Below are 18436 nucleotides of genomic sequence, written 5' to 3'. Positions count from 1 at the left end.
TTTTAATTTTTAATAATCTTTTCTTTAAATTTTTTAGATAAAAAGTGGTGTAGTTAAATTTAGAGCTACTTCTATATTTTTATTTAATGGTAAAATAAAATATATATTGAAGAAAAATGACTTTTTTGTGAAGGTCGTGTATGACAATATGTCAAGTGTAAAACAACAGTTAAATGCTATATTTTATACATGTTTTATCTTATATACAAGTGTAGTTTAGTGGATATTACAACTTTCACGAAAAACTGTAATTTAACTGATTAGTTCTTATAGATGTATATATTAATAAAAAACTAAATAATAAATAGTTATATACCAATTCTTTACAAATATAATTAATGCCCTATTGCACTAAGCTATTAGATGCAAACCAATCCCTAATTTCTCACGATTTCTCATAATAATATAATATAATGGTCGAATGAATAGTATTTTTTTTTATCTATAATGTTTTTGAACATTGATTTTTAATTATATTTATTTATGTGAGTAATCATACGCAGCATCAGGAGTAACAAAGGCTTTTGGTGCTTTAAAGAGTTGAATGTATCGGATCAAATGACTTTGAAGTCTAATCTACTGATACCATTCCAGTTTTCTTTTTTTTTTAAATAATTTTAATCAAACACTTTCTTCATAATTATAATCATAATTCATTATGAAAGTCTTGTAGTATTCTTAGGCGGTCGTTTTAACGTGCTTTAGAGTCAGGGGTTTCAAACTCAAAAGGTACCAAGGGCCGCATAAGGTATTTTGAGTACGCCGGCGGGCCACAACAAAAAACTTAAGAATCACTGTAATATTTCGTATTATATTTAATTAATTTACATACTTAGTTTTGTAATGAAACATTTGATATCATCGTACAACTGAGTGATGAGTTTTTAAAATTAAGATCACTTAAATGTGCAGTAATATCTACAGCAAATGCTAGATCATGGACCCAACTGTCATCCTTTATTTCATCCTTGTTTTTACCTTAAATCTCCAAAAATACAATGATTTTTTGTCTTATAGCAAATAAAATATTTTCAACACTTTATGACACGATAACCTTCAAACTGCTGTGTAGAATGGAACATATGTGAACTCATTATCCATATCTTCTAACAGTTGACTGAATTGACGATGGTTGAAAACATTTCTCTCAACCATCTCTTTGGATCATTTTGATCCAAAAATACCTTTTCATTAATTGGACTCCAACAATTAATGAAAAATACCGTAGGTACTCGCGGGCCGCAAAAAATTTGCTTGTGGGCCGCATGCGGCCCGCGGGCCGCGAGTTTGACATGCCTAAAGTTTGGACAGCTTAAAATAAACATTTTTTGCCCAGATTCAGTCCTATAATACGAATTTGCTTTACAAAAAAATTGACAAAACTACGGTAATGTTTTATAGGTTATCAGTAAACCAAAAGTGCAACAAATTATTTTATCAGAAATATTTTATCAGAAATATTTTGCTCATATTATGCACTTATGAAAAAATTTAAAGTATGCACCACAATTATTGTATATCTTCTTTATAGTCTCAGTGGGCAGAGCGTATAGCATATATTAACTAAATACTTAATTATCTAGCACTTTCTAAAAAAAAAAATATTATTAAAAGAAGGCATTTGAACTTTTGTTTTAATTACGAATCTAAAAGAAATAGAAAATGCAACACGAGATAGAGTTATAGATAAGAGTAATCAATTTTATAAAAACTGTTATATGCAGTTCATTGATTTGGCATGGTGCATACCAGCCGTTGCACCTTTTTAAAGGCAGTCACGTTCGACGTTGAATTTTTGCGAGTACGTGACGAAACAGCTCGCTGGGACCCTTTTTATCATTTTTTGTATGTATGAATTCGTCTTGAAGATGCTTATTCCTGCTGCATTCTGCTCTCGCTGTAGTTATTCAAGCGTTTGTTTATGAGCGGCGAGAAAAATACCAACTAATAAACGCAGATTTGGACGAAAAGTAAGCTCTCAAATTGACAGGCAAACTAAATATTTCATACCAAGAATCGTTGTTTTGTGTTTTAAATAATATAAAGGATCAATTCTACTGAATTTGTAAGTAGTTATAAAAGGCTCTCCATGTCATTTATAAATAAATAATACGCATTAAACCTTTAGACGAAGGCCGCAAACGATTGTTTCGAACAGAAATAAGCTTGTATCGATCAAATTCGTGGTATTTGAGCATAGGTATTAAATATATTAATCCTCAAATACCACATACTTGATAGAGATACAAATGTGCCTGAGACTTATAGAATATTTATTTTACCCTGTACATTAATTTCTAAGAAACATAAACATTAATAATTGTATTGATTATATATTTGTATTTATAAATGACGTTCTATATTTGAGAATAAAATAAGATACTGTATACTATTTCTGGTTGCAATGAATATATTTTCCTATATACTCAGTAACCAAAGTCTAATGAAAGTAATGTAAAAATATAGTGTAATAACATGCATTGTCAAGATTTGTTTCATTCTGTAGCTCTTTTCTTAGTAAACATAAGTTCTTATTCTTGCAATGGACACAGTAGAAACATACGTGTTTCTACAATGTTACTTAATTATATGTTTATATTAAGAAAACATACAAATATAATATATATTGTTTCTGTTCTTTAAATATAATAAATCAATTCTTTAATCATAGAATTGTATTTAAAAAAATGGTGAAAACCAAACTTATCTAATGATTTAATTAAAAATCAAGTGATTTTATATACATGTAGATTAAATGTATGTTGAAATACACCAGCCCCTTTAACATTTTCCCCGCAGATGGCTTCTATAGGATTCATCAAGATAATCGCCAGTGCTCATTGGGCACCTGAAGGTGTCATAAGCCATTGAGCCTAATAATATGGTTATTTAGTATAATTTAAGGCTGTAAATCACCTGAATTTATTGCACCATAATATTTTTTTAAATATTGCATGAATAAGTGCCCCCCAATATGTTAACAAATTTCGAAATGGCGCGCAAAAATATCAGCCGCAGTGAAAGGGTTAAGTTGTCCCACAAAAAAGAGTTAAGGTCGTTTCATCTGGTAGACTAAATGGCCAAAGAATTTCCTGTAATTATTCGTTCACTAAAAATCTTGGATCTTGGTGCTCTTTTACGTAGTCATCTAGATTCTAGAAGATCTGGTTGAATTCTAAGAATTCCAGTGGATGAAAGCAGAAAGAAATTTATTGCTTTCCGAAGCTTATAAGGGTCGGGTCGCTTGAAGCGAGTTTTTTTCGACTTGGAATAAACTATTATTTATTCCAAGTCAAAAGCAAAGTTATTAAAGTGTCAAATTCTGACTGAATTATTTTACTTATGGAAGATCTTAAGTTTATTATGCTATATTCGAGTTTCAATACGGGAGGTCCTTTGCTATTTCAGATCTAGATCATCTAGTCAATGTGATGATTAGGGGTGGAAATAAATTATTTGTTATTGTCTAATATATATATAGTGTATTTTAATTTAAAAATCAGTTAAAATTGATGTAATTTCAATGGAATTTTGACAGCGACCGTATCATTTGTTCATGGCCCTTTTAGCTAAGCAGCGCGTACAGGTCAATCCCTGGTCTTCAAAAAGTGAGACTAGTTCCTAATCATGTTGCCATTGGTAGATGTTCTGATAATAAAATATTACTGGTCTTTTAATTGTTAATGTTCAGAACCATTAAAAAATGAAATAATTTCGTCACGTCGCTGCAACATAAGTAATATAAATCTTTAAAATTGTTAAAAACGAAAATGTTACTTAAAATTTTAAATACATTAGTCTCTTTTATAGTTATAAAATACAGTTTGTAAAATGACAAACTATTATGCAGAATGATTAGGGATCTAAGATAAATTAAATTATGGACGATCCAAGTGCTATAACGTAAATATGAGCATTTAAAATTTGTATTAAATTATCTTAGTTTTACACGCGTTATTTTTTTATTTTATTCAATCTACTACTTCACGCAGAATTGCCAATGCGACCCTGTCGCGTTGCCATTAATCATAATTTAGTCATGAATCCAGCCAGACACAGGGCGGGCAGGAGACGGAGAGGGTCAAGCCAATATAAATACAATGCGAAGAGGACACCTTTGCCACTGCCGTAGCAAAAACCTTAAACGATTTGTCATTGCTATGCTCGTCGTTCCCATTTTTATCGGTGTCAACTGTTGAACAATCTGTTGGTGTGACACCCTCGTCACCGTGATTGATCGCGACACGCGTTTTTGCCATACTTGTTTACACTTTCTTAGCTCGAAAGATCCACCTTGCTTTATTAATAAGTCGCCTTGATGAATCTTCATAATGAAGAAGATTTATCAAGAGCGCTGTTAGACTTTGTCATCTGACAAGGATCACAGCAGCGTTAATTACACGGATCCATTATGCACATTATGTGGTCATTTTTTATTTTATTTAGCAGTAGGTTAGTGAGTAAAAAGCAACAGTTGGTTGCGGTAGCTGGTAGTTGAGCTTTTTTTAAATGTTATATCTATGTATGTAGTCAATATAAAAAATGGTGAAGAATGCGCGGTGGCCAGACGTAAATAGACGAGCAGTCTGCACTCGGTCTGGGCGACAACGCACTATCTCTCCAAGGGCATGCCCTTTTATATTATATATACAATTTATTTGTGAATATGTGTGGATTAAAAATACAATATATATAAATATATACATAAAACTAGATTTTAAAAGATTATTTTAAAAATATTAGTTTGCTTTCATATAAGTCAAAGATATTGATATTATAAATTAGTATTTAACTCGCTACTAATGTAATTACTATAAATAAGAGGTATAGAATGCATATTAGTATTTGTAGCTGAACTTGTTTTGACGCAAAGTGAAAAGCGGCTGCATCCGGTGTAGCTCGGTATATCTCAGCGTAGCTCCGCTTGGTGCATTTTAGATGAAATCTTAGTATTAGTCGGAAGTATCTGCTAGAATTTTCAGATGAAAATCTTTGATGGAAGTGTCTAATATACTGTCTGTTACCTCTATTATTAAAACACTTTTACGAAAATGCATTTACCTATTTACCTAGTCAAGTACGTCAGCGTTACGAATACACTTGTTCGGTTAGTCGCGAATACTATTAGCAATTAAGTTTTATTACGCCTTAAGTCTTTTCTCACGGTCGAGTGTGTGGTCCCGACAGATTGTTTCACATGAAATGGTTGACTGATAATATTAAATAGACTGTTTTTTATTATATTATTTTCAAATAAAATTTATTTCATGCCACTTTATGTACAATACAGCTGTCGTGCGCAGAGTATAAAATTAGTCATAATTCTAAACTGATAGTTTTCCACATTTATTGCTTATTAAAAATATTATTTATTCATAGTTCACAATTCTATTAAACTGTTTAATATTTTATAAAATCAGATAAATTTATTTATGATACTTTTTTATGCAGAAAACATTTAGCTTTAATGACTATTATCATTTTAATAATTACACTTATATCAACACAATATTTATAAATATTTTTTATGCGAATCAATACAGCAGTAGTCCTAATAAATATAAATTTTGATTATAGAAATTGTTCAGTATTAAAAGATTTCCATTTGTTGATCAAAACTTCAAAAGCTGTAACGTTTGAAGGTTTTAAGTTAAGTTAAAGAAGTAGATCTAAATAATCAAAATAAAAATATTCACACCCCTTGAAAATATAACTGTATATTTCGGGTTTTGATAATAATCAAAATTTGTAACCGTTTATTTTATAATAAAATACCACATATGTAGGGAAATGTAACTGACATTATCAGGTGGTAAAGGCGAAATAGTTAGTCTTGAAAGTAGCATAGTCTTCACTGAAATGTCGGCGAAATAATGTCGGCTTCTTCCTTCTTCCTCCGTCTGCATCTCTCTCTGCTTACCCATCTTATCCCTTGTGTGATCAAATGTTGCATCTTTTAAATTCCATATTCAAGACAGCTCTAGCGAATCGCAGATCTGGCGAATGTTATTAGGGCAATTGCATCGCTTCTTGGACACACCCACGAATTATGTTTACGCCTTAATGGTGAAACTGACAGGTGGTCACTTCCGGCGATCGTTAACAAAGGGGGTGAAAATAACAATAATCATTAATCAAATTGTGTAATGTACAAAACTAAATATTAATAAAGTTTTATTTTATTACAAAGAAAATTGCGTATCATAGATGATCAATATTCACATATACGTATGTTTATTTAAGAATCAGTCAAAATATATTAAAAAATAATATCTGTATATATATATATATAGCAAATGTTAATATGATTTAATTTAAAAATATCAAGCTTAAAAAATATTTTACGAGTATATTAGTAATATACATTGGTAAGATACGCGTACATTTCCTATAATTACATTTTATTGTACTTAAAAATATAGAAAAATACAGAGCAGTTGCAATTAAAAGTAAAATTTTCGCTGTGTGGAATTTTTAATTGCGCAATAATCAAGTCATCATATTAATATACATATACATTTATATTCCCTTGCAGTGCAGCATCTCAGTGTTCTAAACAGAAATAATCCTTCGATGACTTGGGAATGACGATCGATAAATATTGTATATGCACATCATCAAAAATTGCGATAACGTGTAGAGAATGCTCGGCTTCGTTATGCGAAGCGCGTGTCACTACCGATTTGCGTTCTGTACGATACGCTAGTTCGTAGCGTCCTCGATTACGGCTTCATTGTCTGGAATCTAATTTTTTTTTAATCTAAGATATCTTTACAAGTCGGGATACGAATTGTATCCTAGTGTTTTTTTCTAGAAGCGTTGGGATTCATTGCATTCTTATCGTAGCATCTACTCAATAAAATACTTTTTAAAGTTGCTAAGGAGCGGTGACAACAATTCGTGAATGCTCAAAAGCCATAGAAAGTAGCGATCACGTTCTTTATTCTTGCTTATTGTGGCCAGAACATCAGAGCTTGAGAGCGCTCTTCTTGCACGAGCCGTTCAGTTTCTCAACGAACTTGCCAAACACAATGATATTTATGAGAAGCTGGAATGGTGCTTATCTATTATAGATGTGTGCCATAAATGTTTTTTAATGTTTATTGTTGTTTGTATAATGGCCACCATGACGCATTGGAGAAATCTATTAAGTCATGATGGTTAGATGTGTAATAAAAAATTACAAAATGAATAAAAAAATTATAACGATAAAGTCGAGATATATTTGGAAAAAAAAATGATATTTAATTGTATTATTTTGCTGGATGCGTAAGTCTTTTAAAATGTATTCTATAGAAATAAATTTATTTTTCTGATTGTCTTTATTTATGTGGGCTATTTTATAGTTGTTCTAAAACACCAATATACAAGATACACTACACAATTTTTTTACAGTTAGATGTCGTAAAATTTATAGTATGCAATATTCTCCGTCTCATTTTCTATGGATATAAACGACAAACGTATCTTTAATAACCTTTCCAATTGAAATTGAATGCGTATTTGATATGTTTGCCATAAATTATATCATGCATTTTTTATGGGATAATATTAACATATTTAATGATATATGTATTTAGCTCGAATCAATAAAATCAAATCAAAATGAACATTGTTTAGTCTGACAAATATTAAATAATAATTTATAATATAACAAACATTGGATAGCATTTCTTTAAAATAATGAGGAAAAGTTAACTATTATTATTACTAACTTATTTTCTTATTGTTTCAGGTTTGTGGATCTTCACAGAGGATTATTATTTTTAAGTGCTTTTTAAAGTAAGTCCCATTTGCTATTATTCCTATTATTTATTCAATATAATTACACATGTATTATAATAATGCATATTTGCGTTGTCTTTTTGACAATACAAATAATACGCCATTATTAATTAATTCACGCAAGCAAAACAAAAAACAACCTTGACACTAGTCAGAAATAATATATAACGTGTTTTCCACTCTCTGACTCATTCAGCATCGGGATATGCAAGAGTTTGTTTTGATTTTTTTTGCAATACTACTTCGTTACGGGGGTCAGCACATATATACATACACCTATATTGGTTTCGTGTAAAAATACTAGCGGCTGTTTATAAACATACACGTATTGTATTATGGATGTAAGGCATTCCAACGCCACATCATAGAAAGTATACTTGCACTTGCATTAAATATACACACGGCTCGGTGACTCATATTCCCTCCGAGCTAATTAGTGTCATTGAACGAAAATAACATACGTGAAAAAGGTTGCCGTCTACCAAAAGTATACACGTAGAGTAGTTATCCTTCGGCTCTATTGCTCAAACTTTGAACTTGTCTCGCATTGTGTATGAGATGCACCTGTCTTCATATTTATGTTCCAGGTGGTACTCATTATTTTCACTGTTCCTTGTGTACACCTGTAACTAGCAACTCATTGTAAAGGTGCAACGTTTTGTAGCCATATGTCGACCCTGACAACAATGACAGTGAACGTCTTTCGAGTTCATAAACGACCGCTATATGTAAATAATAAAATAACTTTAAATTAGCGTTCAATGTAGCATTGAAAAACAACTACAATAATCGGTCATATATATATTTAGATTGGAACTACACAGGTTATTTATTTAATAGTTCAATAATATATAGCGTCATATATTACAGCGTCAACGTAACAAATAGTTGTAGGTTAAAAATTGTATTATATTATAATTTTATCTCTAAAATATTTAAAAAAATATTATAATTAGCTTTTTACTGACATAGGTATATAGTTATCATATAAGCCGTTGATTTTAAAAGTGGGGCAAGTCCATATTTATATTATTGTTGGATAATTAAAGGTTTTCATTTGAACTAATTTAAAAATATTAGTAAGCAATAATAGACTTATTTTACATTGTTTACGGTCTTTTTTCATAAAAGTTATATAAATGCAATAATTATATTCGCGTTATTTAAACAAAAAACGTGTTTTTAATATTTAATTTACCTCACAATCAAAATCAACGATTTTATGAAAATGTTGATTTAATGTTTTCAAGAGTTTAATTGTAATAAAAAAAAACAGAATAATTTATTTCTTTTCTTTTATATTTTATTTCAACGCTTTTGGCACGTGTATTTACGTAGATGAAGAAAGTGTTAATTCTCTGTTAAAAATATTCCCATAAATTTTCTCTTTAACAAGTATAAATTGTGCATTTTTATGATATTCAATTCAAAGTTTAAATACTTTCTATTTGGATTGTTAGATCTTCTATAATGGCTTTCTGATTAAGGAAAACTCTTAATGTGTTCCTTCACGCGTTTTACTTCTTCCTCATTGGTTTTCCTGGAAAAACCTTCTATTCTACCACAAATATCTTCTCATAACTATGGAAAATAACTGACATAGCACGCTTTTAAATTTTTATTAAAATTGTATTATTTTAAGTGGACTTATTTTTTTTTTTAACAAAATGGACTTGCCCCACTTTCAAAATCAACGGCTCATATATTTAAAGTTATCATATAGTCTACATAAAATTTATATTTTCATATAATATATATAATAAAAATAATATTTTGTAAATGTATTTTCATATTTACGAGCTCATTCAATGACTCCCTTCACTACACACAAATGCCTAGCTCTATTGCTCATATTTAACTGAAAATATTGTTTTTTAACTCACAAAGAGATCAATGAATTGTTTATAGACCAAAACTGTCTCTTCTCAAATAGTCCCCCAAAAAAAATGTGCGATTAGTGGAATATACATGATAAGAATAAAAAATATTATTTTTTGTAACATAAAATAAATAAAATGTTTAATTGAATAGTTGTTTTCAAAATAAAATTGATTTGTTCTATGCTTAATCTTGTACTTTTTAATGGTAAATCTTTCAAGAAAAAGAAACTTTGTACATAATCGCAAAATGGGATATTACATTAAATACTGATTTGTGTAAATTATACAATAGTTGGATTTGTATGTTTCTCTACCTGCACGGAAAAACGGTTTTCACAGTAGATCTTTTTTTACATGCTCTTTATTATTTTTGTGTCTGAAAGGAAATATATCGCTTGTATATTGCCCTTGGAATTCCCTTATAACGACTCGCTAAAACGCCGTATTTTTCCACGTGCGTAGCAATAAAATTTATTTAACATATCTTGTACAAATTAATTGCAGTGGTCGCCATTTTATGTAATAAACTGCTTTCAATTGTACATATTGCTACACAATATTCAATAAGGTTCTTGCTATTAGATTACAATATTTTCTTAATAAAAAAAAATATTTTTTATGTATAAATTTCGCTACAAAAAATTATTTTTTGTATAGTATTGTGTAATTATGTTTTTTTTTATTTATAATCAATTTTATCATTTTTGCATCAACATTTGATACACACTCAGCAAGGACCACAATGGACTATAAAAACCAATTTTACTTGTAATGTTTTTATGATTATTACGCGTGACATTGCTATTGTTTATTTTATATATAGCTACTACGTTTTAATTGAATTTAATTGTATATATAATACAATCTCTGAGAACACTTAATAACATTTATTAAGGAAAAGTATGCGCTGTCTAAAATCTGTCATTAGTTTCGTTCGTGTATATAGTTTAATTACCGACAATAATTATTTAACAAGTAAATTAACTCAAGATAGCAAAACTATTAACAGAAATATAAAATATACTATGCATGATATTTTTGTAATACTGATCTATTTGTATTGTAATTATTTTATATACTTTCAAAATTAGTGCCAAAAACTCAGCTTTGTATTTCAAAGGTTCAATATGCAAAAATAATTATTACGTCACTCTTAATTCCTATTTGATGCTTTCAATATAATGTATCTATTTAATCTATTTAATTACGCATTAATGTAATATTGGCGTAACTTTACCAGGTCCATGTCCAGATTTGAAATAAATATCTATTTGCCTTTAACTTTTTAATATAAAATATAAAAGTTACACATAGTTTTTTAATATAAATTCTACAAATCTTTACGCGACTTGCAATATACTAGTTTTGTTAATTGCTCGTGACAAATTAAGGTTATCATGCGAGCAGGGGTCAGCTGCTCTGCCCGTCTATAGATAGCCCCGATTTTCTGTCTACTGATACAGACATTTTTGCAGACGGATCGAAAGTCAAACGTTAACAGCTATCGCCTGCATCGTCAGAAAAGCGTTGTAAAAATAAAAATAAACGGCGTCGAGTGCGCGCAATTCGTTGCAGACGCTTCATTATTGGCCTGTGCAAACATAGAGATTTTATAGTGTTGTATTCTAAGCGACTTTATGGCCGATAACCTGTCGTAAAGCGGTGGTTTGAGGTGAATGTTCACCGTAGCTGACGCTACGCATTATTTTTGCACCACTATTGCAGAACCTCCTGTCACTACTTCCTCCTCCTTATTCTCGTTGATAAGAATCGTGATTCTTTATAACATTAATTCGCGGATTGAGCGCTGCTGAGAATAAAAGGCCTGTGTCATTCTTTATTTTAAGACAGATCTTTCTCTTACTCTCTTTCTGCGACATTCCCAATGACCACACGTCTATCGATTTTTCTTTGCTATTTACGCGGTTTTTTTAAATAAAATATTTGACAAAACATCGAAACACATGATTTTAATCAGGTTGTTTTATAAATCTTTACGCTTTTTCTTACGTTTGCAAAAATGTATAATTTTTTGCAAATTACCAATAATTTTAATATTATTTCGGTGTTTATTATTAGTAGTAGTATCGGTGATGCTTTTTAGTAATGGTATATTATTTGTTTTAATATTTTTAACCCTAAATCAGCAATGCCAGTGGAGATAAAATAATCTCAGTTAGGCTATATTATGCTTTATGAGTTTCAACTCGGCCATAATGCGACAATAGTAATTAAACATATCAGTAATGCAATGATCAGGAATGCCATTAAATTCAGAAAGTGTCAAATTTCGTTTCGGGAATTTTGCCGTTGAATATCTATGTACAGTCCATCCAAGATATGAACGCTCATCGTCAAAGTATTGGTGCGAGAATATAATAGGGTGACCATGTAAAATTACAAGTGTAATTAATTTTTATTTTTTTAATTTAATTTGTTGAGGGAAGTGTAAAATATCACTTTCTTACTTTTTTTTGTTTATTTATATACATATTTAACTCAAAAACATGAGAGCAGTTTTGGTATCACTCTCCAGGATGAATATCTGTTCAATATAATATTTTTTTCAATACCAATAGAACATTACAGGAATTGTTTTATTGATTACAAAATACCACAACATGACAATAATTTATAATAAAAATATAACACATTATAATTTTTAATTCAATTTCCAACGTATGGTCACCCTACTTTTAAAACAGCCCTGATTTAGTATTTGTAGCGGTGTAAACAAATTCGCGGAAAGCTATGTATGTATGCATGCATGCGTACACGCACCCTTATTTCCAACACAACGATGATGAGCGCTAACATCTTGGATGGCGGGTAGTTCTAGGAGGCCTACCGAGTAGGAGGGGAAAGATGGGACAAGTATATTTTAAAAAAATAAAAATCGAATTCAAATAATGAATATGAACAGTTGTTTGAGATGTATGTATGTATTATATTATATAAATAATACATACATTAGAGAAACTATTAGAAAAACTGTCGATTGATCGAAATTTATAAAGTTTAATAGTATAAGAGTACTGATGTTTTAGCTGTAATAAAAATAAAAAATAAAATGATTTCAGTACAATAAAATAGCAATAAAAAATGTTAAACAACTAAAATATCATTTGATTAAACTTACGTCCACATTAGTGATTTTGCGCCATCCTGTATATTTTAAGCAATTAGGTATTTTATTTCGTACATGTTGTCAACAGCTGTTTTTAGATTTCCAGTTCATTTAATTGAAATTCTTGGTATTTTTTTCTATTATATATATATACAGATACGAAACATCCTTCTATACCATTTTAATTATCATCTAAGAGGCGATGTAGTTAAAAAATAGCAACAGCTTTATTATTATATTCATTAATCTTGAAGGTAAAAAATGTTGAAATTAAGAGTTTCGAGACACTTTTCAGAAAAGTCTTACCCAGCAGAAGTACCTATTGTCACTGTAAATAACCTTCAAAACTTTCCACGTGCGGAAATTACCAACAGGCCAAACTTGAAAGTCTCCCCTTCTTCCCGTCCATTCTCACTCCGAACGTTGGAAAAGTGTTGTAAGTTACGTGATTTACCGCAAAGTCAAAAGAAAAAGTCACGTCGCCACCAAACAACCGTGTCTTCTTAATAATAATACATCATCGCGGTTATTTAACTGAACGTTCTATTGCACGGTATTTTTTACCTCTCGTTTTTCATTACGCTTTATGCGTCGTCTAGACTCGCCTTTAAAATTTCATTTGGTGGAAAAACGACTTTGCTAATTTATCGCCGTTAAATTGCGAACGCTAGACGTATGCGTGAAATTGTGGAGAAAATTTACTAATTAATTGCTTGTATTAAACGCGGACGATTTAAATTGATTAGCCATATAATTAAATATTAACATCACTTCTACGAAAATCACTCTTACGAGCGAACATTATTAAAGCATGTGATAAATAAGAATATTTTATCATACGAATTGTTTGGATTTAGACATTCACAACACATTTAAACGAGGTTCAATCAACAGTAACAATGATCCTAGAAATTCCTAGTAAATATAATATTCAAATTCACTAAACTAATTAAACTAATTTCTTAAAATCTAAAGTATTTGATCGCTCATTCGCCAATAAAAACATTGTACATTTTTATAACTATATTATAAACGCCATAAACAATGTTGTTCCCAATTTCAATCCTTGTGGTAAAAATATACAAAAATAATTTCTGTTCACTCCTCTGCCAATTATTCAAAAATAGAGCACCTTTTTGCTATGCGTACGTTTTTTAACTACAATAAAGATAATTAATATGATAAATTTTCACCCGATTCCTGTGCTTCATTGTCAATCCGGAATTAAATTTCCACATCAGATATGTAGAATGCGCACTCAAATATTTTTTATCCCTTTCGTTTTATTCAACCCGACTAAAACGTTTTCCCCATAAATCTCAATCGCTTACTTTGCCAAGGTGAAATATTTCGAGAAAGGGATTTTCCAATGTTCACGCCCTATTGGCTCGTTCGGGTCTACTGCGTCCCGTTTTAAATATGGAAGTGACGACTTCCCCGAAACGGACGCTGCTTTCTTAGAATTTTCTCATAAAGCGGCGCTAAGATCAAAAGTCCGTGAAATAAATTTGCATACGGCAACACATTAACGACACATGTTTTGGCTTTTTAGATAAAAAAAGTTTTACGACGAGTGCACTCATAGGATGTGTGAAGCGCTGTAAAGAAGCGAAAATATTGCAGACGATGCGGATTATCTCTAACGATGCGCTTTTATTTTTTATAGTTTTAGAAACTATTTAAAACTATAATAATGTGTTTTATTTGAAGATTATAGACGCTGATCTAAATTTTGTATTTTGTAATATAGTAAATTATTTACTGTTGTTATTTCAACTCTAAATATCGTTATTTGTATAATATTTATTAGTATTTATTTATAATTAGGTATATAAAGACCCCGAAGAAAAAAACATATTAACTAGCATCAAAGTAGTTTTTTTATTCCAAATATATAGCCGAATCATTATTATCTAGTAATGTGTTCAGTGGCAAGTAAATGCTTTTAAACAATTTCTGAAACTAATAAAAGTATATTTTATTATATGCATTTTTATAAAGGACATATACGACATACCCTTAATTATACAAATCATATGTTTTTATTAAAATATAATTTATAGTTAATAAATCCGATATGATATAAATGATATATTTAGCTTTCACAGAAAAATAAAGTATACATATTTTTCACTTGTGGTTTTAGCAATTATAGTGCTTTCATTTAGAATTACTCATTTTTGACAAAAATATCAGTTAATATTTTTTTGCTTTATATAGTAATTTTTACTTATATAAGATCCACTTAACCCATTATTTATACTTTTTATTATAATACATAGCGATTGCGCTTAAATTTATTTAATCACAATACTTGATAGAAAATTTATTAATTAAAATTGATATTAGGTCCCAGAAGTAATTTTAAAAAATATTTATTTTAATAATTTAAAATATCATTTTATCTTAAAGATACAACCTTCTCCCACATCTCATTAATTTTTTAATTCCACTTTAATGGCTTTAATGGTTAATATTCCGATAGCCCCCTTTTCACATTGCCTGCATTTTAATTAAGTGTTGCATCGATCGAATTAATATAAATAAATGGCGGATAAAATAAAACCTTCAAATCAAGTTCCTTAATATTATCTAGTCAATTTCGTATTATCATTGAAACTAGCAATGTTGTAGAACTATTCGACTTCTATTGACAAGTGCATGCCTTATTTATTTCCTTGTGCACAACGGTCCAGCTTATCACAATAAAAACTTGCTGTTATTGTTTGGCCAGATTTAAGAGTTTCATAATGCACAATGTTTTTGCAATCCCACTATACACACAAAATAACTTATTTTAATGTAGATTTTGCTACTTGACTTTTGGATAACCACTGTCTTCTACGATAATTGTTGTCATACAACACCCATTTCACTTTTCTTCAAGATCCTGAAACTCTTGGGATATGCGGATAACCATACAACTTGTTTTTAAGCTCTCTCAATCTTCATTATGTATCTAAGCACTGTTGAATCGGGCTGGTTTGGTTTTCGGCAAGCTGATGGAAAGCTCCCACATCCAGAACTAAACTTGATATCGTAATTTCCCGTTCAAACTTTTTTAAACCATCTTTAACATTTGCGGATATCTAATGAATTACTTTTCACTGGCTGTAGTTGCCAATTTTTTTTAATGAAATTAATAAACATGTTATTTTGTATAAATTGTTCACTTTATAAAAATTCTGCATCGTATATTTTGGAGCCCAATCGTTTTTTTTTTAATATCAGATTTTTAAGTCTAGATGGGCATCAATATATTTTATGATATATAACAAAAGTCGTAGTGCAGTAGCAACAGTCAAAGCAATACTAACTGTTGTAACTTAAATTTAAATTCGGAATTAACTAATTTTTTTATAAATTTTCAACAATAAATTACATACATACTTTTTTTTAAATATAATAAATTGTTGAAGTTTGATTTAGATATGATCAAGATGTACGTTTTAATGACTAATTTATAATTGTTTTTATATGTTTTTGGTATTCAAACGTAAAATTCACACTTGTATGTCAGTGTGTATGTCAGATTGTAATTGTTAATAAATTATAAAATAAATATTCCTATATTTCTTTTTGTGCTCGACAAATCTTCACGTGCTTAGTTCTTGTTTACAGTTCCCTGCCAAAGAAAATAGTCTTACGCTACTGTTTTCCAAGTTTAATGTTTTAATGCCTTCTTTGTTTTTTTTCCAATGCGGCACTAACTTTTTTAATGCCTCGGATTACAAACACTGGTCTAAGCAATTCTCAGAAATACTCTATCATCAATTCTACCCGGCACGATTTTTTATTTCTTTAAAAAATCATTAAAAAATAAATAAAAATATAAAATACGATAATTAACAATGTATTTCCAAACTAAACGAAATTTAAGGAGTCATATTGGGAGTCAGTAGTCAAGGAATGGAAGCTTTTTGAAGTATCCAGAAGCCTAAAAAATAGGAAAAGATTTTTTTCTGTTTAGTTAAATTTGATTCAAGCTTTTTGATACAAAATATTTCACCTTAATTTATCACAGCTTTACAAAACATGCAAGTTATTGGGATATTTATTAAATTTAACAATACTATTTTTTTCACAACAGCATACGTTTAAATTATTAGCAAAGTTAGCATGTATAATGGAATAAAATGAGTATGTTTTTTTAATGAATTTATTGATTGTGTCTGTTCAGATTCTTTAAATTATGTTAATGAGAGGAATAAACCTGAACTTAAATCTTATTTCTAAGACTGTCTCTAGAATTCGGGAACGAATGGTCATCTTAGTTAAAAGTGTATATTAATAATTAAAACCTTTTAACCTGATTCAATTAAATAATAAGCAATGATATTTATACTTTTTTTAATGTGGTTAACAATAAAACTGCATAGGTTCGCCATCTCTGGAATTAATGTATTTTATTTTATTTTGTGATTTCTGTAAATTTATGCAAGGCTGACTCTAAACTAGGAAACGCAATAGATATCCGCTCCTAACTGCATATAACCCAATTATCCACATGTGCATCGATGCATTTCGGTGATTTGCAACCTTGGTGAAAACAATGCAACCGATATTATGATTTCGTAGATTGGAATATGAGTGCATTTTGGCGTGACTGACTGCATTGCAAGGCTGCACGTACCTAACGTAATTGAATACAGGTAACAAAAACGCCCCGGGAAACACCTGCGAACAGTTACAACATTAAAAAAAGAGAAAACTGTAAAAAATGTTTTTGGATTAACTTGCAGTTGATTCATTGAATTTTTTTAAATTCATAGTTCGGCGACAATACCTGAAATGATTTTTTTAGTACTGCACAGTAATAATGTATTTCTTTCTCGTTTCAATATTTCTAAAATTGTGTCAGGATGTCTGATCTCTAGGGTATTCCAAAAACAATTCATAGCCATTTATATTGATGCACAACACACTTTTAATTCAATTAAAGTGCATTATGTTAATATATATCACAAATGAAAGCAAGAAAAATATCTAGTACACTCTTCCATACACCCCATTAAAAACACGGTTTTGGAGAACATTTATCTGGGGACACAGACTCTCGGCAGCGCGCCATTTATGGGCTACGGTCGAGTCATATCAGTGCATCCAATGGATTTTGATTTTGCATTTTGTAAAATCCGAAAAATTGCTTTTTTTACTCTCAAAAATATACTTTCCCGTATTTCTTTTCAACTAACGAGCAGGGCCACCGAGAGCAAACTCGGACCTTGGAAAAACAATGATTCCGGGCCTCTTGACAAAAAATGCTGTTTTATATATATTTTCTTAAATAAATAATAAGTACGAGTTAACCCTCTCTATGCTACAAAAAATATATAAAAATTGGCCACCGTTGCAACATATTTTCTGAAATCATATTTTATGCAAAATATTTTAATTAGGCATTAAAAATTATTAAAAATATCTATTCATAATATTTACCTGAAAATTAGTCGTGTTTTCTTTGCTGCTCAGTGTTGCCATATAGTGAACTTCCAGTCCAGGTCAAAAGCAATAAAATCGTTTTGAAGAAAATTGATTTTTGTAAGTCATATATTGGAGAACTTTTTATATGCTTGAAAAAATAATACAATTTGCTTACAAACCCTTTTAGAAAAGAATATTAATTATCAATTAAGGTATAAGA

The 18436-nt window shown here is 29.8% G+C and overlaps 1 protein-coding gene across 2 annotated transcripts in view; it reads left to right on the top strand.

The window, feature by feature from the left end:
• The window catches only part of LOC148235031 (uncharacterized), a 208488-nt gene that overhangs the window by 82403 nt on the left and 107649 nt on the right, over positions 1 to 18436 (top strand). The window contains exon 2 of one of the 2 annotated variants that reach the window (XM_088185401.1): positions 7736 to 7782. The exons of the other annotated variant lie outside the window; for it this stretch is intronic. The gene's annotated coding sequence lies outside the window, so the exon portion shown is untranslated. The remainder of the gene's footprint in view (positions 1 to 7735; positions 7783 to 18436) is intronic. 2 annotated transcript variants of the gene reach the window in all.

The sequence above is a fragment of the Plectrocnemia conspersa genome, unplaced genomic scaffold (genome assembly GCF_051122295.1).
Source record: "Plectrocnemia conspersa isolate PC_06_02 unplaced genomic scaffold, ASM5112229v1 ptg000005l, whole genome shotgun sequence".
Lineage (NCBI taxonomy): Eukaryota > Metazoa > Arthropoda > Insecta > Trichoptera > Polycentropodidae > Plectrocnemia > Plectrocnemia conspersa.
Note: the sequence above shows the minus strand (reverse complement) of the source record. Positions and strands in the feature narration are given on the sequence as shown.